This window comes from Rattus norvegicus, chromosome 1 (genome assembly GCF_036323735.1).
Source record: "Rattus norvegicus strain BN/NHsdMcwi chromosome 1, GRCr8, whole genome shotgun sequence".
Taxonomy (NCBI): Eukaryota; Metazoa; Chordata; class Mammalia; order Rodentia; family Muridae; genus Rattus; species Rattus norvegicus.
Window position 1 is genome coordinate 111927125 of NC_086019.1, and position 26958 is coordinate 111954082.

Consider the following 26958-nt stretch of genomic DNA (forward strand, 5'->3'; position numbering starts at 1 on the left):
TCCTAGCATAACATTTTTACCGGTAAGAGCATACAATTATTATGTGTCAAGTAAAAATTAAGAAAGTTAAGTGTGGTCCCCCAGGCCTATCTTTCTGAGATTGACAGTTAACGTAAGATATTCATGAGCTCCACCACAGCCTGCGCTTCATGGTAAAACTGACGTCAAAATCAATGAAGTAATACATATTAAAACTTTAAGAAGGATCATGTTATATTAGATATTTTAAATGCATTTTATTTTGCAATTTCCCTCTAGTTTCAAACCATTTTAACTTTTACATAATGATTCATAACAGTTCTTTTATTTTATTTTGAAGGAGTAATGAGCCATCCCTACAAAAGAACATGTGCTCCATCCCTCTCTTCCTGACTTGATCAAACTTACAGATCAAGGTTTAATATGAAAAGATGATATGTGTAGAACCTCATAACCCCAATTCCCTGAACTCAATCTGATACTGACTCCCGTGTTTGGTTCATAGAAAGGATAAATCAAGTAATAAATGGCCAGTTTGTCTAAAAGCACAGCAAATGTGATCTTAAATGTAAAATTTCAGGGTTATTTGACATTACTTGGTGTTCAGCTACTGTGGGTCTCTCCACTCACAAAGAAATGAAGACAACAGCCATGAAGAGCACAATGTGGAATAAATTCAAGTGAGACACAGAGTGTATTACACATCCGTGTCACCCAGCTTGTATGTGGCCACTGGGCCTAAATCAGCGCTGCTGTGGTCACCCTCCTGGAATCCTGATTATAAGCTCCTTTCACAGAGGAACAGGCAAGGGTTGTGGTGCTCAGAAAGTTCCTGAGATCACCAAGTGTTTCCTTCCTCTCCTTGTGAAGTTATATAACCAGGAAACAGAGAACCTGGGACTCTTCCATAGTGCAGCTGCCCATTCCTTACCCAGGGATTTCTGGAGCTGCTGTGTTCTTTCAGTCACACCCATGTGGCCCTGGAAGTAAACCCAGCTACATCATCACTTTCACAACACTTGGAGGGAATGCTTTAGTGGATTCATCAGTGACCTTCCTATATGGGGTGAATGGCATTTCTTTCCCTCTCCTTCACACAGTGTCATAGGAATAAACTGGTAATAAACAATCAATCAGTTTTAGCAAAGGACACAAGATATATGACATTCTTAGAGAAACATCATTTATTTTCAAAATTATCCACATGTGAAAATGTTGCTATGTTCTTTTGTGTGAACCACCATACATGTGCTTTGTTCTTTTTGGGGGGGATTTTTTAATTTACATTTAAAATGTTATCCCCTTTTCTGCTTTCCTATTTATAATCCCCTTATCCCATCTACCCTCCCTCTGTTTCTGTGAGGATGTTCCCACACCTACCCACCCACCCCTTCCTGGCTCCCTGCCCTGACATTCCCCTACACTGGGGTATTTAGCCTTGGCAGGAACAACGGCTTCTCATGATGACCAACACATGCTTCATTTTTATGAGGAAGGAAGCAGTTCAGGATTTAAAAACCATCCTAAAAGAGAAAGTGAACAATGTGAAGAAACTGTGAACAAACTCTGCCCTACATTCTAATGTAAATTAACACTTTTTTTTGCACTTTTAAAAAAAATTCTTTCTTTATTTTTATGCTCCAGATTTTATTCCTCTCATCCCACACCTCCCTCCCCCTCTCCCCACACTCTCCTCTGTATCCACAAGGATGTGCCCACCCCACCCACAGCACCCGACCTCTAAACTTCCTGGGGCCTCCAGTTTCCTGAGGGTTAGGTGCATCTTCTCTAACTGAACCCAGGCCTGGATTCCTCTGCTGTATGTGTTGGAGGAATCACCTCACCTGGTGTATGCTGCCTGGTTGGTGATCCGGTGTTTGAGAGATCTCAGGGATCCGGGTTAATTGAGACTGCTGGTCCTCCTACAGTGTTGTACTCCTCCTTAGCTTCCTCCAGAGTTTCCCTAATTCAACGAGAGGGGTCAGCAGCTTCTGTTCATTCCTTCGGTGCACATATAAGCATCTGACTCTTTGAAATGCTTGTTGGGTCTTTTGGAGGGCAGTCATGATAGGTCCCTTTTTCTGAGCACCCCATAACCTCAGTGTCAGGTCTTGGGGCCTTCCCTTGTGCCCGATCCTACTTTGGCCCTGTCACTGGACCTTCTTTCTTCAGGCTCTTCTCCATTTCCATCACTGTATTTCTTTCAGACAGCATGAATTATGGGTCAGAGTTTTGGTTGTGGAAATGCAACCCTACCCCTCACTTGATGCCTTTCTGCTAGAGGTGGGTTCAATAGGTTCCCTCTCCCTACATCTAGCACCTCCCCCACCCATTGAGTCCTGAGAATCTCTCACTTCTCAGGTCTCTGGTACATTCTAGAGGGTCCTCCAAACCTCCTTCCTCCTGAAGTTGTCTGTTTCCATTCTTTTTGTTGGCCCTCAGGGTTTCAGTACTTTTTCTCCACCCAATACCAGATCCTATTCCCCCTCTCCCCAGACCCCCATCTGCTTTCCCTCCTATTTGACTCCCCCGCCCCCTTTTGGTTGCTTTCTTCTTCCTCCCAAGTGGAACTAAGGTGTCCTCACTTGGGCCCTTCAGCTTGTTGAACTTTTTGAATTCTGTGGACTGTACCTTGGGTATTCTGTGTTGTGGATTGCTCTGGAGTTGTTTGTATTTTGATATTAATTCTGCTTCCCCAAGAAGGACTGTCTTGTCAGGTACTCAGGACTCAGGTGACTTCATTAGAACCTTCTCCTCCTTTTAACTTGTAAGCCAGTGATTGGGCAGGGGAAAGGAAGGTGGTGCAGAAGAGTTGGGGAGAGAGGAGGGGAGGAAAGAGAGGAAAAAGAGAGAGTCTACAGGAAAAGAGGAGGTGGAAGGAAGATGGAGCTGAAGCACATGTCTTGGAGGAATTGCAAGCTATAAGGGATCTCATAGCTGGGGAATAGAGTAGTGTAGTCATAAATCTCCCCAATGTAGGTACAAGCTTGTATTCATATTAATCGAGTTGTGTTTTCTATGCACGGACTTATTTGGTTTAGAGAGGAAACTGCACTAATTCTGTACTTTTTTTGGTTAATATCCACCTAGTGAGAACATACTGTGCATGTCTGTGTAGGTCTGGGTTACCCCACTCAGGATGACATTTTCTAGTTCCAGCCATTTGCCTGCAACACTTAGGATGTCCTCCTTCTTAATAGAGGCGCAGTATTCCATTGTGTAAATGAACCACTTTTTCTGTATCCATTCTTCTGTCATGGGACATCTGGCTTGTATCCAGTTTCTGGATTGTTTTCTTCACTCTCTGGCATTCAGTTGAGAAGCACATGGGTAAGATGGAAGTGAATGGACGTTTTATTATCACCTCTGGAAGCGATGTCTAATAACATCCTCATGTCAACTCTATCTCATACAATATTTGTCTGTCTAAATAGTGCCTGCTGCAGCATCTGCCAGTTACAGAAGTCTGTACTCTAAAGCTGATTCATTCCAGTTTTCTCATTCATTCACAGGAGAACACTTGGAATATTTGGGAGACATAGAGGAAGGAACATGATTCTCTTTAAGTTATTTTGGCCAGAATGGTATTTCTAATACAATCAAGCCTCAGTTCCAAAGCACCCTACATTCCCGTCTCTGTGAGGCTATCTATACATAGCTAGTGTCTCTGATAGAGACTCTGTACCCAGGAGACATTCAGTGCTGTTGAGTCAGAAGATGAGCATTATGTGACAAGTGTTCCTTGCTTGCTATTACATTCCTTGCAGGTGCTCAAAAGTCATATTCAAAAGTACATTAGTAAATATGATGATAGGTAATGCAGCAGAGTGTAATGCCACATGTGTTTCTTTCTTGGAGCACTGATGCACATAAGTCATTACTCCTTAGGACATATAGCTTGGCTTCTCTTCCTTTCACTCTTTATTCAATGAATCCACTTGCTCATAGGCCATCTGAAGGCTGAGTGTCAGATCAGGGAGGCAGTTTAGATTTGGTTCCCACTAAACTTCATGCTGTTATGCTTCTCTCTGGATATCGGTGTGTTTGCATATGAAAACAGCTGATGCCTTGGTTATCCAGAGTTTTGCATTCCTTCTTATAGAAGGACTGTCCATTATCAGACAGTCAGTACAGGACACATCACCAAGAAAGGCATAAGCAAGGTTGTCTCTGACGGTTGCCTATAACTGGATGGAGTTTGTCTAATGATTCTCACATAATGAAGTCCTCATGATTCAGTGCTCTCATTTCTGAGCTGCATTGCAGAAATGCACCTCTTAAACTGAGAGGTGTCCTTAATGAGTGGTGTTCTTAACTCAAGCACGTTTCCTAAATGTCTGTGCTCACTTAACAGATACTTCAATAATGTGTGCCTCTCCTTTACTCATTTAAGAAACCATAATCGAAGTGCTTCATAAATGTGTCTAGAGACACTAGAGACCATGTATTGACTTAATTTTAATTAAAGCTATGTAATTATATAAGCTTAAATTCTAATGATATCACAGCATTTAAACAAAAATTATAGGTTTTGACTAATTATTGTTCATATGTCAACATTATTTATTCACATAACACTAGTCGATATAATTCTACAAGAAAATTACCTACCACCTTATATCATAAATACACCAAGCAGCATATCAATAACTGAATAAAATTAGCAGAGTGCATAATTTTAAAGACAGGAGGGTAAAATGTCCTATTATATCACCTTTTAGTCAAATGTGGTTCAGAGTGGAAAGAAAAACTAGAATGTTCTGGCTAGGGAATAAAAGCAGCAATACAAACCTGTTATAAGAACATTTTAAAAATGTTACTTCTCATATACCATACACACACAGACACACACATACATACATATACACACATACACACATACATACATACACTTATCACAAAAAAATAATAGCAACAAAAAAAAACACACCTTAAAATCTTTACCAATTCCTTCTATTTTGCAAAGACAGATCTAATCTTCACAAGCTGGTCTTTATTCTGAAAATTAGGGGATTAAAATGCTCTAACATATTTATAATACCAACGGGGATTGTCCTGAAATTTTAATTTATGAAGCCATAAGAATATTACTTATGTATCAAGTATTTTGAAATTTCAGGATGGTCATAAGCAAGAACACCTATTTTTACACCTAGAAAAGTATAATTAAGATACTAACACATAATTAGAGGGAAGAATATAAACAATACTTTATAATAATTATTGAGAAAATGTTGATTTAATAAATGTCAGGTTAAAGAAGTAATAGATGAAAATGACAGAAAGTAAATCAGAGGACTCCAGAGTTATAAGGATTGCAGATTTTTTTAAGGTTCTTCTTCATTGTCTGCCAATAGGTCATCGCAAATAAAGGGCAAGGTAATTTTATCTATTTTATATGTAGTGTTAAAATAAAAAAGTATTAAATTAATTTACAAACCATAAATGCATTTTAAAACCGACTTTCAGTGCCAAGAAATCAGCTAGCTTAATATCGTGGCCTGGGTCTGTAGATCTGTTCACGATTCCCAGATCCAGGCACTAGAGCAGCATCCTGTGTTCAGGAGATGCTAAAGGCATCTTCTCAATGATTGTATACTGGATGCAACTCTAGGGAGGACTTAGGTTTTGAACAAGTGATAGTGTGCTCATAGGGCTTATTGGATCTGCCAAGTGGATGCTAAGGGAAGCACAGGAAATAGACTGCTCTGTAGGGAGGAAATACATTTCTTTCTTTCCCTGGGTGCAGTTAAACTAATCTCCAGTATGTCTGCAAATTGATTCTTATTCTCTTCAAATATTTAATATACCCATGTGTTCGGCATGAAGCTCAGGATAAAATTGGCATTCTTCATTCTGTATCTTCTTAAATGGAAAAAAAATCATAATATATTGAATTAAGGTCTCAGCTTCAAATAAATGAAATGATCACCTGACTTTCATTATAAATTCTTTGTAATAATGCTGCCAAAAATGTTTGAAACTTAATTGACTATAAGTCATATACTAAACCATACCAGTAGAACAACTTTTAAAAAGAAAAAAGGTACATTTTTTGAATATATTAATTCTTTTTAGAATTCACAGTAAAATGGTGAGGGATAGAGAGATGGCTCGGCAGTTAGGAGCTCTTGCTGCTCTTATAGAGGGCAGGAGTTCTGAAACACATGCTCATTTCGGTTGCTCACACCTGTGATTCCAACTCCAGGAGAAACAATGCTCTCTTCTGGCCTCTGTTTTTTCTGTCCATAGAGAGAATTGTGGGGGTATCATTACGGTATTGAAAATACTAGCACTCTTTATACCTACATATTGTTTATATTTTCACATATGTTCCAATAAGGCTTGCTAAATTTAAATTATGCTAGAATATTTTCACAGATTTTTTTTCTGTTCCAAATATTGTAAAAACAAGACCCAACTAAGAAAGAGATCTTCAGACCAATTTCCTTTATGAATATCAACTCAAGAATACTCAATAAAATTCTTGCAAACCGAGTCCAAGAACACATCAAAATGATCATCCATCATGATCAAATAGGCTTCGTCCCAGGGATGAAGGGATGGTTTAATATATGTAAATCCACCAATGTAATCCCCTATATAAACAAATTCAAAGATAAGAACCACGTGAACATTACATTAGATGCTGAGAAAGCATTTGACATAATTCAACACCACTTCATGATAAAAGTTTTGGAAAGATTGGGAATTAAAGGCCCATACCTAAACATAGTAAAAGCAATATATTCCAAACCAGAAGTTAACATCAAAATAAATGGAGAGAAACATGAAGCAATCCCACTAAAATCAGTGACTAGACAAGGTTGCCTAATTATTCTACCAATTATCATTTTTATTATTCTACTTATTATGTAAATCAATCCCTACTTATTCAATATAGTAAGCAAAGTCCTAGCCAAAGCAACCAGAAAGGGAAAGAAGGTCAAAGAAATACAAATTGGAAGGGAAGAAGTCAAAATATCACTATTTGCAGATGATATGTTAATATACTTAAGTGATCCCAAAAGTTCCACCAGAGAACTATTTAGCCTAATAAAGAGCTTCAGCAAAGTGCCTGGATATAAAATTAACTCAAACAAATTAGTAGCCTTCCTCTACTCAAAGGACAAACAGGCTGAGAAAAAATTAGGGAAATGATACCCTTCACAATTGTCCCAAATAATATAAAATATCTTGGTGTGACTTTAACCAAACAAGTGAAAGATCTGTATGACAAGAACTTCAAGTCTCTGCAGAAGATCTCAGAAGACAGAAAGATCTCCCATGCTCATGCTTTGGCAGGATTAATATCGTAAAAATGGCCATTTTGTCAAAAGCAATCTACCGATTCAATGTAATCCCCAACAAAATTCCTACTTAATTCTTTATTGAGATAGAAAGAGCAATATGCAAATTCATTTGGAATAACAAAAAACCCAGGATAATTAAAACTATACTCAACAATAAAATAACTTCTGGGGGAATCACCATCCTTTACCTCAAGCAGTATTACAGAACAATAGTGATAAAAATTGTATGGTGTTAATACAGAGACAGGGAGACAGATCAGTGGAACAGAATTGAAGACCCAGAAATGAAGCCAAACACCTATGGTCACTTGATCTTTGATAAAGGAGCTAAAACTAACCAATGGAAGAAAGATAGCATTTTCAACAAATGGTGCTGGTTCAACAGGAGGTCAGCATGTCGAAGAATGCAAATCGATCCACTTTTCTTACCCTGTACAAGGCTAAGTCCAAGTGGACCAAGGACCTCCACATAAAACCAGATACACTCAAACTAATAGAAAAATGTGGGGAAGAATCTTGAACACATGGGCACTGGGGAAAATTTCCTGAACAAAACACCAATGGCTTACGCTCTAAGATCAAGAATCAACAAATGGGACCTCATAAAACTCCAAAGCTTCTGTAAGGCAAAAGACATTGTCATTAGGACAAATCTGCAACCAACAGATTGGGAAAAGATCTTTACCTGTCCTATATCAGATACATGGCTAATATCCAAAATATACATAGAACTCAAGAAGTTAGACTCCAGAGAACCAAATAATCTTATTAAATTTGGGATTTAGAACTAAACAAAAAATCCTTAGGTGAGGAATATTCTATGGCTGTAAAGCACATGAAGAAATGTTCAACATCCCTAGTCATCCGGGAAATGCAAATGAAAACAACCCTGAGATTCTACCTCACAACAGTCAGAATGGCTAAGATCAAAAACTCAGGGGACAGCAGATGCTAGTTAGAATGTAGAGAAAGATGAACATTCCTCCATTGTTGGTGGGATTACAAGCTGGTACAACCACTCTGGAAATCAGTCTGGACATTCCTTAGAAAATTGAACATAGTACTACCTGAGAACCCAGCTATACCACTGCTGTACATATACCCAAAAGATACTCCAAAATATAACAAGGATATATGCTTCACTATGTTCATAACAACCTTCTTATAATAGCCAGAAGCTATAATTAACCCAGATGTTCTTTAACAGAGGAATGGATACAGAAAATGTGGTACACTTACACAATGGAGTACTACTCAGCTATCAAAAACAATGACTTCATGAAATTCATAGGCAGTAGATGGAACGAGAAAATATCATCCTGAGTGAGGTAACCCAGTCACAAAATAAGACAGATGGTATGCATTCACTGATAAGTGGACATTATCCCAAAAGCTCGGAATACCCAAGATAAATCTCACAGAGGATATGAAGCTCAAGAAGAAGGGAGACTAAAATATGGATGCTTCCATCCTTCTTAGTGGTGGAAACAAAATATTTACAGGAGCTAGAGGGTACAAGTGACTGGGAGGAAGGGAGTGGGGCAGGATCAGAGAGGACACGGGACAATACACAGAAGTTCAGAAATTTGAAGATAGATGTGTAGCAATGAGGAATGGAGAACTGGAAGTAGTCACCAGAAGTCACAGATGCCAGGAAAGAAGGAGGCTTCTAGGACCCAACAGGGATGAGATTACCTTAAATGTCCAACAATGGGGAGTGAGAACCCATAGAGACTATATCCAGACCATCCATTTGGGGGATGGGGCCACCCACCCTTCTCAACATTTTAACCCAGAATTGATCCTGTCTAAAGGAAGTACAGAGACAAAAAGTAGAGCAGAGACTGAAAGAAAGGCCATCCAGAGACTGCCTTACCTGGGGATCCATCTCATATGCAGCCACCAAATCTAGTCACTGTTGCTGATGCCAAGAAATGCTTGCTGACAGGATCCTCACATGGATGTCCCCAAAAGGCTCTGCCAGATCCTTACCAATACAGATGAGGATGTTTGCAGCTAACCATTGGACTAAGCATGGGGACCCCATTGGAGGAGTTAGAGAAAGGACTGAAGGAGCTGAAGGAATTTGAAACCCCATAGGAAGAACAATAATTATCAATCAACTAGACCTCCCAGAGATCTCAGGGACTAAAGCACTAACCAAAGAGTACACATGGAGGGACCCATGGCTCCAGCCGCATATATAGCAGAGGATGGCAGTGTCTGGCATCAATAGGGGGAGAAGCCTTTGGTCCTGTGAAGGCTCGATAATTCTGTGTCGGTGAATGCCAGGTCAGTGAGTGGGTAGAGGGTGAATGGGAGGGGGAGCAACCTCACAGAAGCAGGGGGAGGATAGGAGAGTCTGTGGAAAGTGTAACACAATCTATAAGGTTCTTGTCAGGAAGAAGAATGAAATGCAGAATCTGAAGGCAGGGGTTGAGCTCGTCCTGGCCCAAGAGGAAGATTGCATTTCTGGAGAAAGCTGCAAATTGCAAGGAATGTCAATAAAACCAGTATACATCCTTAAGATAGACCTGGATCATGCTTGGGTAAAGGGGTTCTACAAGGTGCATTGGACCTCAAAAGCAAGCTGAAGTTCACTCTCAAGCAGCTATAGAAGAAGTCTGAGGAGCCTTTTGGCTCAGGTAACATGGAAGATCATACAGAATCCATACACAAACCCATCCTCCATTAATCCTGTATTAATTTTGGCAGGAAGAAAGAAAGAAGGAAAAGAAGGAAAGAAAGAAAGAAAGAAAGAAAGAAAGAAAGAAAGAAAGAAAGAAAGAAAAGAAAAGAAAGAAAGAACAAAAGAAAGAAAGAAGGAAGGAAAGAAGGAAAGAAGGAAGGAAGGAAGGAAGGAAGGAAGGAAAGAAGGAAGGAAGGAAGGAAAATCAGAGGAACAGAGATCAGAGGAGTAGATTTTTTTTCCTTTTTGGATGTCTATGCTATGGATGATGGAAGCTACTTGGGTCCATGAGTCAGGACTATAAATATTGTCATGCCATGAATGGTTTTAGCTGAAGGACTTCCTTCCAAAACAAGAAGGCTTTTCTTTTTGGCGATTTTTATACCATGAGATCTTTTTAAAAAGCACTTGTTTTATTTATTTTTTCTTATGTGATGTCAAGTTGCTCATGACAGAAAAATGAAGAAAGTCCTTGTTCAATGGGAATGTTCCCTTGGCCTATCGACTTTGAGGATTTCACAGAGTGGAAAATGCTAAGCCTTCCCACACATTTACAAACTCGCAGCTGTTCTAGCAACTTAACTGGATGATGCATCACCTGGTTGTTTTTTTGCTGTTGTTTCAAGAAGTTAGATAGAGGGTCTTTCACAATGCCCATTGTGGACTTTTAGGTATTATACAGGTACTTAAGGGACTTTCAGAACACACTAAAGACTGGCTCTGGTTAGAAGGCATCAATTTTCCTTTAGTTTGACTGAATTCATGCACTGGTGCCTACCGAAAACAAAGTAGGAAAAATACAGGCTGGTTGCCTTTAAAATTGGAGGGATTTTCCCTTCTTGTGGAATCAGAGGTCCGGATGAATTTGTGTGGGTGTCAGCTAGAGTATGCACCAGCTGCTTATCTACCACATCTTGGTGCCAGATGTTGCCCTCCACGGAGTTCAGTGGGTCTCTGGTCTAGCCAGAAACAGCCAAAGTGTTACAGCGCTCAGAATTGAAGTCCACAGGAATGGTCTGGCCAGTAATGGCCAAAGTGTTATAGTCTTGCAAGGAAGCCCTTGCAGTGCAGGAAGCCAGGGTCCCAGGTCTCCCTTGCTACCATGCAACACGATTACAAGGGTCAGGAATAGCAGCTATGGCAAGCATTGATGACAGAGCCATGAACCTGGTCTGTCAGGTGTATATAAGGTCCAGGGATGAATGTTTTGGGAGAGAAAATTCTTCCCCCAAAAGTAAAACAGCTACACTCAAACAAGTTTTGGTGAAATACCTTGTGCACTTTATTCCACGTGGATAGGGTGGGACCCGGGGGTACCCTTTTATGCCTTTTATTGGCTCAATTTGAGATGCTAGTGATGCTCTATTAGCATGGGGAAGGGCTTCAAATGTTTTTCTTTCATGAGTGATTGTCATGGTCTTCTCAGTGGGGTTTCCTGGTTATGTGTTCCAGAGAAGGCGTTCGGAAGGGAGTTAGCCCAGCACCTACTTCTACTCAATTCTGAGTTTCATAGAGTCTGAGCTCACTCAGCCTTACCAGTTCTTTTATCTGGTGGCATGGTCCATTTGCCCTCTACACACACCCTGTGAAGAAGACCCCACAGAATAAGAGGAACAAGAAAACACACAGTCTTGCTGTCCATATGCCCTACTCTTCCTCATCTAACAAATTGACCATCTTTGGGGTTCCTGGACAGTCACTGGATTTTTAAAAAGAACTGTCCCTGATGCCAAAGGCAACGTCAACACCTCACAGCCAAACATTGCAATACTCAAGGGTGAGATACTAGAAAATTTCTTAACCAAGTCTAGAATGGAGCTTCTCGAGTATTTTGTTAAAGTCATCTGTGACTACAGTACTGCCCACAACAAAGTGGCTCTGATAGACCACTGCTTCAATGGCTGATGTGTTTCAGTACTATCAGTCACATCCTCAGGGGTTCACTGCTATAACAAAGGAATTTAATACTGGGAAGTGGAGCTGCAGAAGAAGAACTTCTACAGTGTAAGCATCTGCTACCGCAGGGTGGAAAGGTAGGTCCCTGGGAACTGGCTGTGGCCACAGAGTTAGAGTCCTTACCGTTGACTGGGTTGGAAGTCGGGTTTGGGGAGCAGAACCCTGGCTGGATTAATGGGAGGCTGGTGGATCTGCTCCTAATGTTTTCTTGCCTTGACAGCTGTTCTCAGCAGTAGTGCCCCCCCAGCCCTGGATTATAGATACTGGGCTGATGACTATAAATGTTTCGGTTTGTCTTCTATGGCTACCACAGTTAAGTGGACAGCCACACTACATTCCCAAAGCCTACCATCATACAGATGGGCTGTGTGTGGTTGCTTCAGGAACCTTAGTGATCACCTACTGCGGTGACTACATATGGCGTGAAAGGTCCTAAAACAGACCAGTGGAGGATGGTTGTATTTCTGTTTGTCCATAGCCACACATTGCAGGCCCAATGAAACGAATGAAACCTGTCACCTTCCCTGACCTTTTCTGCTCTCTTCCTCAGTAGACTAAACTATTGGTTAGGAAGAATTTTAAGGCTAAGGAAAAGCAAGGAGTGTCTAGGCAGTGGCTGTTTTTCCCCACTGTGGTCTTTCTAACAGGGAAAATAGCCAAGGCCACTAAAGGGTAGGGATGGATGCCTGGGATATCTCCACCTCCTCCTGTCCTAATGTCAAATCCAGAAGATGTGAAGATTTGGCCCCTTGTGACAGAAGACCCACTATCTTTCTTGAGTGGGAGCATTATGAAGAGAGGTCACCATAAGGAAGGTAGGCCCCTAGAACTTTCATATTCATGGATATTTGAGAGCATAACACATCTCAGGTATTTATGGAATTTCAGGCTCTTAGCATTGGCATTCCTGACAGATATATAATATGTGTTCTTTCCCAGAGGAGTGTTCTCTTCTATGGGAGCAGTCTGCAGGTAACATGTCCGTGAAGACGTGTAGGCTTTGAAAGATTTTTTCCCCACACAAATTCTTCGTGAAACTTTTCTGAATTTTAAAATGTCCAAAAGCAACTTTGCTGGTATTCAGAAACAAAGCCTTTTTTGAAGCCAAGTCAGACTTGGGAGCAGCTAAGTCAAGAGAAGTAGAATGCTAAGGATTAAATCAGGGGTCCTTCTATGGTTCCTCTGAAGTAAGAGTGGTTTACCAACCACATTAGCTTTTAGTCTCTGAAATAAAAACTTAAACAAGGAAACTGCTATTATTTTTCCATGAAAGGGAAGACTGTTCCCCCTAAAATTTCCACAGTGAAATAGCTCACATGAAAGCAGACGGAATATGGAAACACTGTGACACAGTGGAGAGGCAGGCATCTGTCACTCAGTGACATTGTTGACTGAGTAGAACACTGGAAATGCATCCATCTTAAAGAGATCATAGTTGATATGGACAGCCCTGTTCAACCCCATCACAAAAGGGTGTTAACTATGCCACCTGCCTCAAAGTAGTACTCACAACAGAGCCTGCACCAGGTTTATGGCACTATGTCTGTGGTGAATAGATGCCAGCAAAATACTCCAGGGAAGTAAATTTTTCAAAAATCATAAAGAACTGGAAAATATTATCCTGAGTGAGGTAACCTGATCACAGAGAAACACACATGGTATGCACTCATTGATAAGTGGCTATTAGCCCAAATGCTTGAATTATCCTAGATGCATAGAACACATGAAACTCCAGATGGATGATCAAATTGCGAATGCTTCACTCCTTCTTTAAAAGGGGGAACAAGAATACCTTGGCAGGGAATAGAGAGGCAAAGATTAAAACAGACAGAAGGAACACCCATTCAGAGACTGCCCCACAAATGGCCCATACATATACAGCCACCCAATTAGACAAGATGGATGAAGCAAAGAACTGCAGGCAGACAGGAGCCGGATGTAGATCTCTCCTGAGAGACACAGCCAGAATACAGCAAATACAGAGGTGAATGCCAGCAGCAAACCACTGAACTGAGAACGGGACCCCCGTTGAAGGAATCTTAGAAAGGACTGAAAGAGCTTGAAGGGGCTTGAGACCCCATATGAACAACAATGCCAACCAACCAGAGCTTCCAAGACTAAGCCACTATCCAAAGACTATGCATGGACTGACCCTGGGCTCCAACCTCATAGGTAGCAAGGAATAGCCTAGTAAGAGCACCAGTGGAAGGGGAAGCCCTTGGTCTTGCCAAGACTGAATCCCCAGTGAACATGATGGTTGTGGGGGAGGGTGGTAATGTGGGGAGGATGGGGAGGTGAACACCCATACAGAAGAGGAGGGGAGGGGTTAGGGTGATATTGGCCATGAAACCGGGAAGGGGAATAACAATCAAAATGTACATAAGAAATACTCAAGTTAATAAAGATGGAAAAAAATCATAAGCAGATAACAACGAAAGAATCCCTCCAAAAGGGTTATGCTTATCTTGAATTGCTACAATATATGTTAAAAAACACCTGATATGATGGAGTCACAGGATAAAAGGAGGACAAATAACTTTCATGACAAAGATCAGATGTGAATTAACAATCATATTGCCATTCTAAATACTTATTTTCTTTTATATACCATATATATTTATATATATAACAAGATATACTATATATGCAATATACGCATGTATACACATATACATATACATGCATATGTCTCTATATATGTTTATGATGCAGACAAGTCCCAGCTAGGCACCTTTAGCTTCTCAGGTACATTCCTGAAGACAGAGGCTACATGGAGTAACTTGGCTTTGACTCCTTGGAAGTTCTTGGTACACCTGCTATTCTGTGTTAATATCACTCAAAAGCAAATTCTATGAATGTATATATGCTTATATGTATATATGTAAATGTATATATGTCATATATATAGTATATAGATATAGATGTGATGTAGAGCAAAAGATATTTTAGTAACATTATATAACTAAAAGACTCAATTATTATAATAATAGAGATATTCTAAATACCGATTTACTCCTCACTACCATATACATGATATATAATATACACATATTACACATGTACATATAAATCCATATGTCTCTATAATGTATACATAATACATAAACAGGGTATTTTTATAAATCCTGGATAGAATTTTAATGTCATCATTACTCCCTGTCATTAGATTTATAACTATAATCCTTACTTCATTAAACATTTGTGTCTGAATGCCATTCTCAAAATCATGCATATATAGCTTGTCACTTCCTAAGCTCACTTTTCATCTACAGCATTACCACCAACCACCACTGTCCCCATTATGCAATTTGATGTTTACATGTGAGCATTATATTTTCTTAGTGTATGTTATTATCATTATTATTTGATTAATTTCTTCACCCACTCATGCTTTCCCCAGCCATCCTGATTGATGGCACTGCCTGCATAGATCCTGAGAGTAAAATTAAAATGCCACAGCAACTACTCTTAGGAAGCTTCTTCTCACTGTCACTTTAATCTCACAGAAATTTGTAAGCTCACCTAGAAGAGAGTTGTCTTAGTTAAAATGAAAAGTAAAGTTCAGTGAGTTACGAAACTTGTCGGAATTCCAATGCCAATTGCAACAGAAGTAAAACTCAAACTCATGTCTGAAGATGATTTCATGCCCAATTCATGCTTAAAGGAAAGAAGCACCAGGTGACACAGAGTCCTCCTAGAGGCAAGGCTGTCATGCATGAGGATTGAGATGAGCTCCTGGCATCATGTCATTGTACTCTATGATAATGTAATGAGATTAAAAAATAAGTGATAAAAAGAGGTATCAAGAATAAGAACAAAGAAATATAATGTCTTTTGAGCCGTGTAATTTAAAATAAAGAAAGCCACAGCCAGAATACAGCAAATACAGAGGCGAATGCCAGCAGCAACCAACTGAGAATAGGACCCCATTGAAGGAATCAGAGAAAGAACTGGAAGAGCTCGAAGGGGCTTGAGACCCATATGAACAACAATGCCAAGCAACCAGAGCTTCCAGGGACTAAGCCACTACCTAAAGACTATACATGTAAACAGATGCGTGTGTGGGTGCAGTATAACATGCAGAAAAGAGAAGAAGAAAAACTAAGTGTAAAGGGCTGAGGTAGAGCTGAATTCAAGTAATTGCTGCGAGTTATTAAAACAGATATAAAATTATTGGTTTTCTAGTTTCAGTTCTGTTGGGATTTTTGTTATGGACGGTGAATATGTGTATAAACACATTCAACACTGGAAGGAAAAATTTAATGTGAACCTTTCTAGCTTAGATTTGAATGACAACTCCAACTTTAAATTAATTTTTATGGATTTCAGATTTTAATTTTAGAGTGTGATATTTTTATTTACTTTCAATTTTTTAAAAAAATGTCAAACCAATTTTAAAAGTGAAACTCAGATTGTAGAGATACAAGAACAGGTCAGAATTGTGGTGTGAAGCTTCACAGTGCTGACCATATAACGGACAATAGACAGAGCGGTGCTGAGTAAAGGCAGTTCTTACAGATATGAGCAGCAGCAGGCTCTGACACAAGTGCCATGAGAGCAAGGGACATGTATTGCAAAGGAAATGAGAGAAGATTTCCGTGGAGATTGCCATGAACATGATGAACAACTGAGAAGAAACATCTAAGACTTAAGAAGACTATGAAAAAAGTATAATTATTTCAAATAAAAGCATACTAAGTCCTAATCTAGCAATGACACTTGAGAAAGAGAAGCCACAGGGCCACAGTCCTCAGACATTACCTGTCAAATGTCAACAAGATAAAGAAATGCCTGAAGCAGGCTGATGATGGTGATGTAGAGAATGGAGTGCCAGTAGTTCTGATAGCAGTTCCAAAGACAGATGCTCAGTGCAGGAGAAAAAGAAAGATCATTGACTCAGAAGATGACACAGTAGAAAACAGCCATGTCGACTTAGGATAGTGGGAATTTTAATTTTTAAGAAAAAAAGTTTTCAGGGCTTGCTGATGGGATTTGATGTTGAGGACTCAAACCTGAGAGGCACTTGAGTCTTGGTTTTGAATAAATAAGAAACTTCTATAGCATTGGAATTGATGGTGCTTGTTCATTGACTGAAAGCATGAAGTGACTATTGTAACTTACTAAAGTTGGCACCGCTTTCTACAAAAGAAGCTGAGAACAAGTCCCTTCAGAACTTCATTAGGAGAACTACAGTGTCATGTTTAGAGACAGCAAGGATGTGATCCTGAGTAGGATGAGAAACCTTCAGTTCCTATGAATCCTGAGGAAACAGAGGGAGTTGTTTGTTCTCATGGATATGGGAGCAGAAAGATGGCCTCCTTATAGTGACCTTGCCTATGTGACAGAGGCCAGGATGATATGTATAAGGACTCTTTATAATCCCATGCCACCTTGGATCTGGGTGGTAGGAATTTGAGCACACCTGCATCCACAGGAAGATACAACTATTTTTAAAAGCCCCTAAAGATCTCAGAATGTGATGCTTACCAACTCTCTGAGGAGTATTGCTGGAAGTCATCTAGGAAAGGAACCTGACACAAGAGGATTGTTGCTTAACAGAATGAACTCTAGGTGTTCCTACAGGAGAAGCAGGTGAACTCGAGACTTCAAGGAAAGAAGGTGAGGGAATGGGTTTGAAATCAGAGCAGAATGTCTCAATCTGCAGTTTCTCAAAAGACGTAAAATTTGTTCACTTTTCTGTCACTTCAGTTTACACATCTAGAATGCTATTACAAAGGTTTTTAGACTTTAAAAAAGACGTGGCTGAATGGTCAGATATCTGTTCATAAGTGTTAGTATTTGATTAAGCAATGTTTGTTTGAACAGGAGTCCTTGAAGTACAGGGCGACATAATATGCAGTTCAGGAGGCTTCAACGTTATTTGTTCCTCTTGACTCCACATCTGTATGCTAAGATTGCAAGCATCCACCATGAAGCAAGTTCTACACAGCACTAGGGATAGAAGTCAGGATTTTGTACGTATTAAACAGCTAATCTGCCAAGTGAGCACCAAATGAGCAGTACTAGTACTCCTTATTGCATTTAATAAGGTCAAAATGATTCCCTGTGTTTGGAAATGTAGGTCGTAGCACACCTGGGAAAATTGGAACACCATGGATACAGAGTTATGTTGGGCCTTCTTTTAAGGGATTGCACTCATCAATTAGGGATAAAACCAAACCAAACCAAACCAAAACAAAACAAAAAAAAGAAACATCAACAACAACTACAAAACAAGCAGAGAGATGAAGGCAGCAAGAAGGAAAGAGTGAGGTCAGCTAATAAAATCAATTTGTGCATCAAGTGGCTCAGGGGTTATGCATTCATTAATGTATTATCCAATACATTCAAGCAGAATGTGACATCACACAGTGATTAATCTCTCATAGTAACATCATGACCCCTAACAGATGTTCTTTAACCTTAAAATTCTCAAAATTCAGGGAAGGTGATGTCCAGTCTTTCAAGTGAAGTGAGAAATTGTAGGTAAGGCTCTATAATGATTACCTAAGGCTGAGGATTTGTGAGAACACATTTTCAGATAATACAATATCCCCTCACAAATGAAAAGAATCATCTTCTTTAAGAATGAAAACTAAATGTATTACCTAGAAGCCTTTTCAGTTTGAGATTGCACAGCCCATCAATGACCTAAGGTTTCTACTCCTACTTTGAGCTATTTTCCTGAGCTCTGTAATGTGCTAAAAGGCCATAGGCTGAGGCACTGTCCTCTGCCTGCAGCAGAGAGTGGAGGTCTGCCTGAGACAGGGCAGCTTCTGAGTTAATCAGTAGCTGTGCTAGGGAAGGATCCATACTTTATATCTTTTGACTAGATATTATCCTTTTTATTACAAATCCAATTTCACATTGTTGCTTCTGATATTCAAATAGGGGAGCAAAGAAGATTAAGAGAAAAATATCATGCATGGTGAAGCCTGATTTTCACACTGGTTCTCAGAAGGTAGAAGCTGGTGGGTCAGCCCAAGTTTGAGACTATCCTGGCAGGATAGTGAGACCATGTCTCAAAGCTAATCATAGCAATTCCAAGCAAGGTGATTAAAAGGAAACCATGATTAACTGTTGAAGTTATGTGTCCCTGGAAAGGTCTTAATGACTTAGATGCTGACCTCAGAGGCTGCATTTCATTGCATGTGGACACCATGAGAATATGGAGGGGGAGCACAATATGAAAGTGATACTAAATGCCTTCCCCAACCGCTCCCAGTCAGTAGTCACTGGCTTTCTTCATCTTCAGACATTTTTGCATCTCCAGGTTTAGCCCATGTACAGCCATGATTGGTTGTTTTTCTCTGACATATTTGCTATTTCTTGTTTTATTCTCTCAGTCCTTATCCATCTGTCACCATACCTTCAAACAATGACTTCTTGAAAGGCTTCAATCCTCTCACCATCATAGCACTTTGAACTTTGCACCATCAATGATCTGAGCTTTAGCCTTGGATCTCAGTGGGAAGTACATTGCTCAACCCTCATTCACAAATAATATTAGAGAATCCTGTGGGCCCACTGCCTTACTAATCACAGAGGCATGTGACAACTTCATTACTTGTTGACACTTCTGTCATCTGAAGTGTGTGCCACTGCTTATAACGTTACCTCAGAGTTCAAAATCAGCCTGCAGCTACATGCTTTGCAGAAGAGGTCTGTTCTGCACAGCTGCTCTGAAAATTAATCTGTCTTGTAAGGGCAATGTCAGCATAGTTATTTTTGTCTCAAGTTGAATGAAAGAATAGAAAATTTCAGTGGCAGATTTTTCAAAACAATGAATTATACACATACTTCAATAGTCAAGCACTTTGCAATTTTTGTTATTCTCATTTTAAAGGAATAGATAAGTCATTAGTCATATTTCTGTCATATTGCCTAAGTATGTTACGGCATTCATTGTTGGTTAATGACAAATGACAGAATTGCTTTCCTCATTGCTATGACAACTTACATGACAAATGCAAAGAAGGGAGGTTTGTTTGTTTGCTCATACTTTCAGGGGATAATCCATCATGGAGAGAAGTCAGCATGGCAGGCAGGACTGTGAAGCAGGTGATCACATGACACCCACGGTCAGGAAGCAGAGAGAGTAAAATTCTGGTCCTCTGCTTTCTTCCGTTTGTTTAATCAAATTCTCAGCCTATGAAATGGTATCTTTCACATTTAGGGTAGATCTTCTCACCTCAATTAAGCTAATCTAGAACTCCCCTTATATACTTTCCCAGTGGCTTGTCTCCTATCTGATTCTAGGTCATTTCAAGGTAACAGTCAATATTAATAATCAGAAATAGATATCATACTAAAATTTTTAACTATTGTGTTAGAAAATTATAATCATTTTGTGGATCATTTCAAAGTAAACCTAAGAATCAAAAACGATTTTAAGTTCAGTTGTCTTCAGAAACAAATGGTGTAGCAATAACGATTTTGTACACTGTATAAAGTTTACCCTTCTGTTATTCAAATGCTAATTTTCTGCCCTCATATACTGTTTCAATGCTGACACCGCACTGTAATGCTTATATCAAGAATCTTTTGTCCCAAGTGTTTGTAAACAATCCTTACCATATATTGTCTGACTTGTCAATAAATGTGCATCATGAAATGGAGATTCAGGCAGGAGGAGGAGGAAGAGGAGGAGAAGAGGAAGAAGAGGAGGAAGAAGAGGAAGAGGAGGATAAGGAAGAGGAGGAGGAGGAAGAGACAGAGAGAGAGAGAGGGAGAGAGAGAGAGAGAGAGAGAGAGAGAGAGAGAGAGAGAGAGAGTTAGTTTCAGGTTAGCCAGGAGGATGGAAGAATTGGAAACATACGGTGTTACATAAGGTATCAAGAGAGAGATCCTGGAAACACACCTGAAGCCCAAAGAGCCAGATCAATAATAATTTCCAAGTAGCATGGAATAGAGCTGGAAGGAGGCCAGATTGGCTTGAGGACAGACTGACGGGAACTTAGCACCATCTATGGATAATAGAGGAGAAATAAGTGTCCAGTATTTCTGCAGATATTCTCACTCCCCATTGGTTCTGTGGAAACTCCAAATCAGAGCAAAATCTATCCATGCTGAAAGGGTCTGACTGCTATGAATGTCACAGGCTGTCTGTGACACACACACACATACACACACACACACACACAAGTAAGTGGTGGAAGATTAGGAGGGGAACACCCTTATAGAAGAAGGGGAGAGGGAAGTAATAGGTTTATGGACAGGAAACCAGGAAAGGGAATAACATTTAAAATGTAAATAAAGAAATTTATCCAATAAAAAAAGAAAAAGAAAAAGCACAATGTGGGTAAACTTAAATTCATGATAACATCATGAATTTAAATGATGCTTGAAAAATGTCAAGCCTAATAATTTTCAAATCCTCCAGACCGAGAAGTCCAGATATGATACCCTAAAATGGGATGTTTACGTTCATATATTATTTCTTTGAGTACCTTAAATTGTAGCATTTCCTTTGTATGTGTCTTTGAGTCTGTGTGTGTGTCCTACAATTTGCATAAATACACATACAAAAACATATATATGTGTGTAGATATACATAGATTATACTCACAGGTATAATTTTACATTAATGTAATAAGTATATGTAATATGTATTATATCTTAAATCTGACTTTGAGCTCATATACTTAAAGAATTTTCATAATTTTATTATTAAGAATCGATCAATTAAATGTTTACTCATTCTGGCTAAAGTGATTTCAGGGTTCGTTGTCTGGTATGTGACCTCTAGCTCATGAGTTTCCGTTCATATTAGTATTCTGAAAAGTCACATGCTGGGCACTTCTAGACCAGGCATTTCTGGAAACCACAATCATAGTGTAAACAGGCTACATCATTTAGCTCCAGCATCCGAAGCCTCAATGCTAATCTTGACTTTAGTTAGCAAAATAGCAGCTGGTTATGCAAACAAACAAAATCACGTGGAAATCATTAGCTTTAAATTGCCTCAAACCATCTATCAAAATGTCTTCAGTCATTTCATGACTTATTATAATTTAAATACAGTTTTACACGTTTATTATGAATAATTAGTTGATCAGAGCCTCTTAATATTAAGAAAAAATGAAATACCTTTGTGTTTAGAAGTCTGTTTTCAGGGTTAAGTAGTTTGTGTGCAGCTGTCAAGGCAATGAAGCAGAGTATATGCTAAGTAGCACAGTGTCAAAGTACAGGACAGATGAAATTTCAATTCTGTGTAACCTATATGATGGATGAATGGATGGTGATATGGAATTAGCATGGTCACTGTAGAACAGGTGGGCTTTCAAACATATTCTTATCTCTTTACTTTTAATTTGTGGAAATAGCCTATACCACTTTACCTCTAATCTAACACTTACATAGCAAGCTCTATTTATGTCTGGAAAAAAAAGGCACTGCAAATATGTCTCCAGTAATGCTTTGACTTCTTGTATTTTCAATACAGTCTTCCACCCTTATTGTTATTGTTCTTGGTACATTGTTTTATGTGAAGGTTAATAGACATGCATTTTCCATGTCTTTCTTCTCTCTCTCTCTCTCTCTCTCTCTCTCTCTCTCTCTCTGTCTCTTTCTTTTTCTCCAGACTGTTCACTTGTGTTGAAAATACAGCAATACGGGCTGATACACAGCAGGTGTTCAGGGTTTATGCTTGTATTTTTTTTCAGAGAAATGTATTAAAAATGCATGGCCATGTGAATGCCAAAAAAATCCCTGTGACATCCATCTACATCTCCAGTGCATTCCTCTCTCTCTCTCTCTCTCTCTCTCTCTCTCTCTCTCTCTCTCTCTCTCTCATACAGACACACACACACACACACACACACACACACACACACACACACACACACACACACAGTGTCTTCCAAGTGGTGAGGTTCCACCACCACCCGGAAATATATAATTCTTTAAAAGGATAAATATATGTATATTGAAAGTAACTTATTATAAATTTAAGGTAATTTTATCTATGGATACAGTAATTATATAGGATAAATATACCGGCCACATTTATGTATGTTGTGAATGTAATTAACTCAATTGGAAATTAAAGGCATTATTTTAAGAACAAGTGTTTATCTCATTAACCAGGAATCATTCATGGAATTGTCAACATGAAAGTTCTTCACTGTTGTCAGCCTCTGCCACTGACTGGCTGATTGTAATCAGAGAGCCTAAGGAGATTGCTGCTGTTAGTACAGTCAACTTGGCAGGAGGTAGAATCACTGAAAAATGGCTGCGAAGTAATATTTAGAATAGGATGCTGAAATGAGAATGCATTACATCAAAAGTAGGTACCACCTTCCCATGGGGCCAAGGTCCCTGAACTGATTGAAAGGAGAAAGTGAGGTGACCCCAGCTGTCCTTTCTTTGTCACAGCTGTCTCCAGCACCTGTACCTGGAGTTCCCTGCCAGGATAGATTACAGTACCATATAACAGTGAACCAAAACAACCCTTATCAATAAAACTGTCTGTGTCAGTGGATTTTATTACTACAACTGGGAAATAACTAAGTTAGAGTCTGGACAGAAAAAGTACAGTGAAGTGCTGGCTAGGCTGGTAGCCAGTTTTAATGCCTTAGCAAGTCTGTGTTTTTTTTTTGTTTTGTTTTGTTTTGTTTTGTTTTGTTTTGTTTTGTTTTGTTTTTCCAGAGCTGGGGCTTGCTTCCTAGGCAAGCGCTTTACCACTGACCTAAATGTCCAACCCCACAAGTCTGTTTTAGTGAGGCAGATAGGGTCTTCACTTCCTCCTAATATCTGCTCATTTATCTCTTGAGAGGAAAGGGACTGACACACATGTCTTTACAGTGTTTGCTCATCTCAGAAGTTCTTGAAAATGATTAATCCCTCTGATTTTTAAGGTTTTCCTTGAAAGACTCCAAATCAGACAGTGATTTTATTTTTAAATTTCCAAATACAATGAAAATCATTTTACATGCTGAATGAACAGATGATGTCTTTTTACAAGTTTTGTGATTTATGAGCAGAAACACATCAATGTGTTTTAGATATATACTAATTTATTATTAAACTTATAGAACATTACAGCCAAAAAGATCATGGTCTCTAGAAACTGGATACATTAATTGTAGGTCTGGTTTTTAATCATTTCTTACATATTTGTGTTTGGTAAACTAAGATAAAACATTCAGAAAAATCCAACACTGATTCTATATTTTAAACCATATCAACACCTTGAAAACAAGTAGAATTTTTTATTTTGTCATTTTCAAAATTATCACACATTAGACAAAATGTCTTTACTGACCTCAAAATTAAAATAGAAGATGGAGATCCATTTTAACAAATACTGAATATTAAAGTAGGTCTACTTTAAGAGCAAACCTATTAAATTATAGAAAAATCATTACAGAGTCTCTACACTTTACTATGCATGGCTTCTACATACAGACAGGAGAAGGTATAAGATACTTTGTTTTAAGAAATGGTAAATAAGGATCAAAAGGAAAAATATGTAATTAGATTATAATTCCAAAATATTAAAACACTAATGTGTTTTAATAAAGATCTACCACTAAAGAAAGCAAGTGGGTATTAGCAAAAATGTACAGAATATCCAGGATACAATCCAGAAAACTCAAGACAGTTAACAAGCTGAAGGGCCCAAGTAAGGATGCTTGGGAAGGAGAAGAAATCAATCATGGGAGGCAGAGAGAGGGAGGGATCTGGGTGGGAGAGGATAGAGGGGAAGGGGAACAAGATCAGGTATGCAGAGAGAAGTCCTGAGGGCCAGCAGAATGAATGGGAATATACAGCCTCAGGGATGGGGTGGGGTGGTGTGAGAGGTGTGGGTACCCTCTAGAATGTACCAGAGACTGGGAAGGTGAGAAACTCTCAGGATTCAAAGGGAGAGACCTTAGATGAAATGCCCAACAGTGGGAAGAGAGAACTTGTAGAGTTCACCCTCAGAAAAAGACAGGGCATCAAGTAGAGGATGATGTGGTCATATCACAGTCAAAAATTCTGATCCTGAATTATATCTGGGGGGACAAAAAGGGAGAAGAGTCTGAGGGATAGGAGGTCCGGTGACTGTCTCAACTTGGGATCCATCTCAAGGGGAGGCTTCACAGCCTAACACTGTTACTGATGCTCTGGTGTGCTTACAGTCCGGAGCATAGCATGGCTGTCCTCAGAGCAGCCCATGAAGCAGCTGATTGAGACAGATGGTGATACTCACATCCAACCAATGGACTGAAGCCAGGGACCCCTGTGATTGCATTAGGGAAAGACTGAAAGAAGCTAAGGATAAGGGTGACCCCATAGGAAGACCAGCCATCTCAACGAATCCAGACCCTTGAAATCTCTCAGACACCAAGCCACAAAACAAGCAGCATACACCAGCTGATTAGAGGCTCTTGACACAAATACAGCAGAAGATTGCCTGGTCTGGCCTCAGTGACTAGACACTTGAGGCCTCAGGGATTAGAGAGGACTGTTGTGGGTAAGGGTGGGGAGTGGGGACATCCTCTTGGTTATGGGGGAGGGGAATGGGATGAGAAACTATAGGAGGGAAGACCAGGAGTGTGTAATGACTGGACTGTAAAATATTAAAAATAATAAAAAATAAAAAAGAAGTTGAACCTTCACATATACACTCAAAGAAAACTTTGTCTATTTTTCCCTAATTTTCCTAATAAGTAAACAACACAATCAGAACTGAAAATAAGCTTGAACAGATGCTGCTGATAGAATCTATGTGACTGGACAATAACCACAATGATTTCATAATGAATATTATCAGTTGTTATACCAAAACAAACTTTCCATTTACTTAGCTAAAATGAAGAAAGAAGGAGATGTAGAGAAGTGGTGATTCATGTGAACATACTGCCTAAGTTTGCCTGTTGTCTATTTTTTTAATTAAAAAATGTTTTACTGGGACAAAGAGATTCCTGTGCAGTCATGTGACATCCAAAGATGTTTGCACAACCCAGTAGGAAAATGATGTTATTTCTAGAGAGTCTGTTAAATTCTCACTGGAGAGTTATCTATGTTATAACTCAGCCATATGCTGCAGAAGATGTAAATATATATACACAGTAACTGTTATACACAGTTGTTGATACTTTATTCATAATAGTTCCCATAGAGCAAAGGTAGTCCTCAGCAGGAGATTAATTAAATAATAGAATAGCAATCAATTCCTAAAGTGGATGGCAAATATTCAGCAAAGAAACTGATATATTGGTGAATTTCAGGCAACTTGGAAGCTTATTGCTGCATAACTACATTAGACATGAAAGATTATGCTTATTTATATAAATTATAGAAAAAAATCTAATGAAACCTTGCTTATAAAAGTCCCTTTCATGGACACAGAATTACCCTGTAGAAGAGGAACTTCTTCATTCTGTTGAAATACAGACATTATGGATCCAAATAATTGTGAAAAAGCAAATCACACACATAAATTGTAGTGTATAGCTTTATATTTTTATGTAGAAAATATACACTATACACTGGTCATTGTAGCAAGAGAGGGAATGACGTTTTCTTATAGACATGTGGATATGTAACTTAGATTCCCTCAGAAGGAGAGAACTGTTTTATCAGAAGAGATGATGCTTTGTGGAACAGTAATGGCTCTTTGTCCTAAGAATTCAGAGGCTGTTAAGTGAGAGGCACACCCAGGAAACTCAAGTCATTGATGAGAAGAGCATTCTTATATTAAAGGATATGTCTTTAACATTTGGTAGAATATAAATAAAAATATATAACAAAGATTATAAAATGTTATAGTCAATATAAATCCAAAAATTGATAGGAAGAAACATGCCTAATAAATCTTTATATATCATATATAAAGGCATTTTAGTCAATTCACAGTGTTTTCTTTAATATAAGAAAATAGTGGGGGAAAATCATTGGAATTTTAAAGACAAGAAGTTTCCACTGTCTGGTAAGAAGAGTTGTAGAGAAGAAAGAGTGCTCTGATAGCTTTCAGAAGACCACAGCTCTGGACCACAGTCAGACCAAGTAGAACAAGACAGAACCAGTTAAACA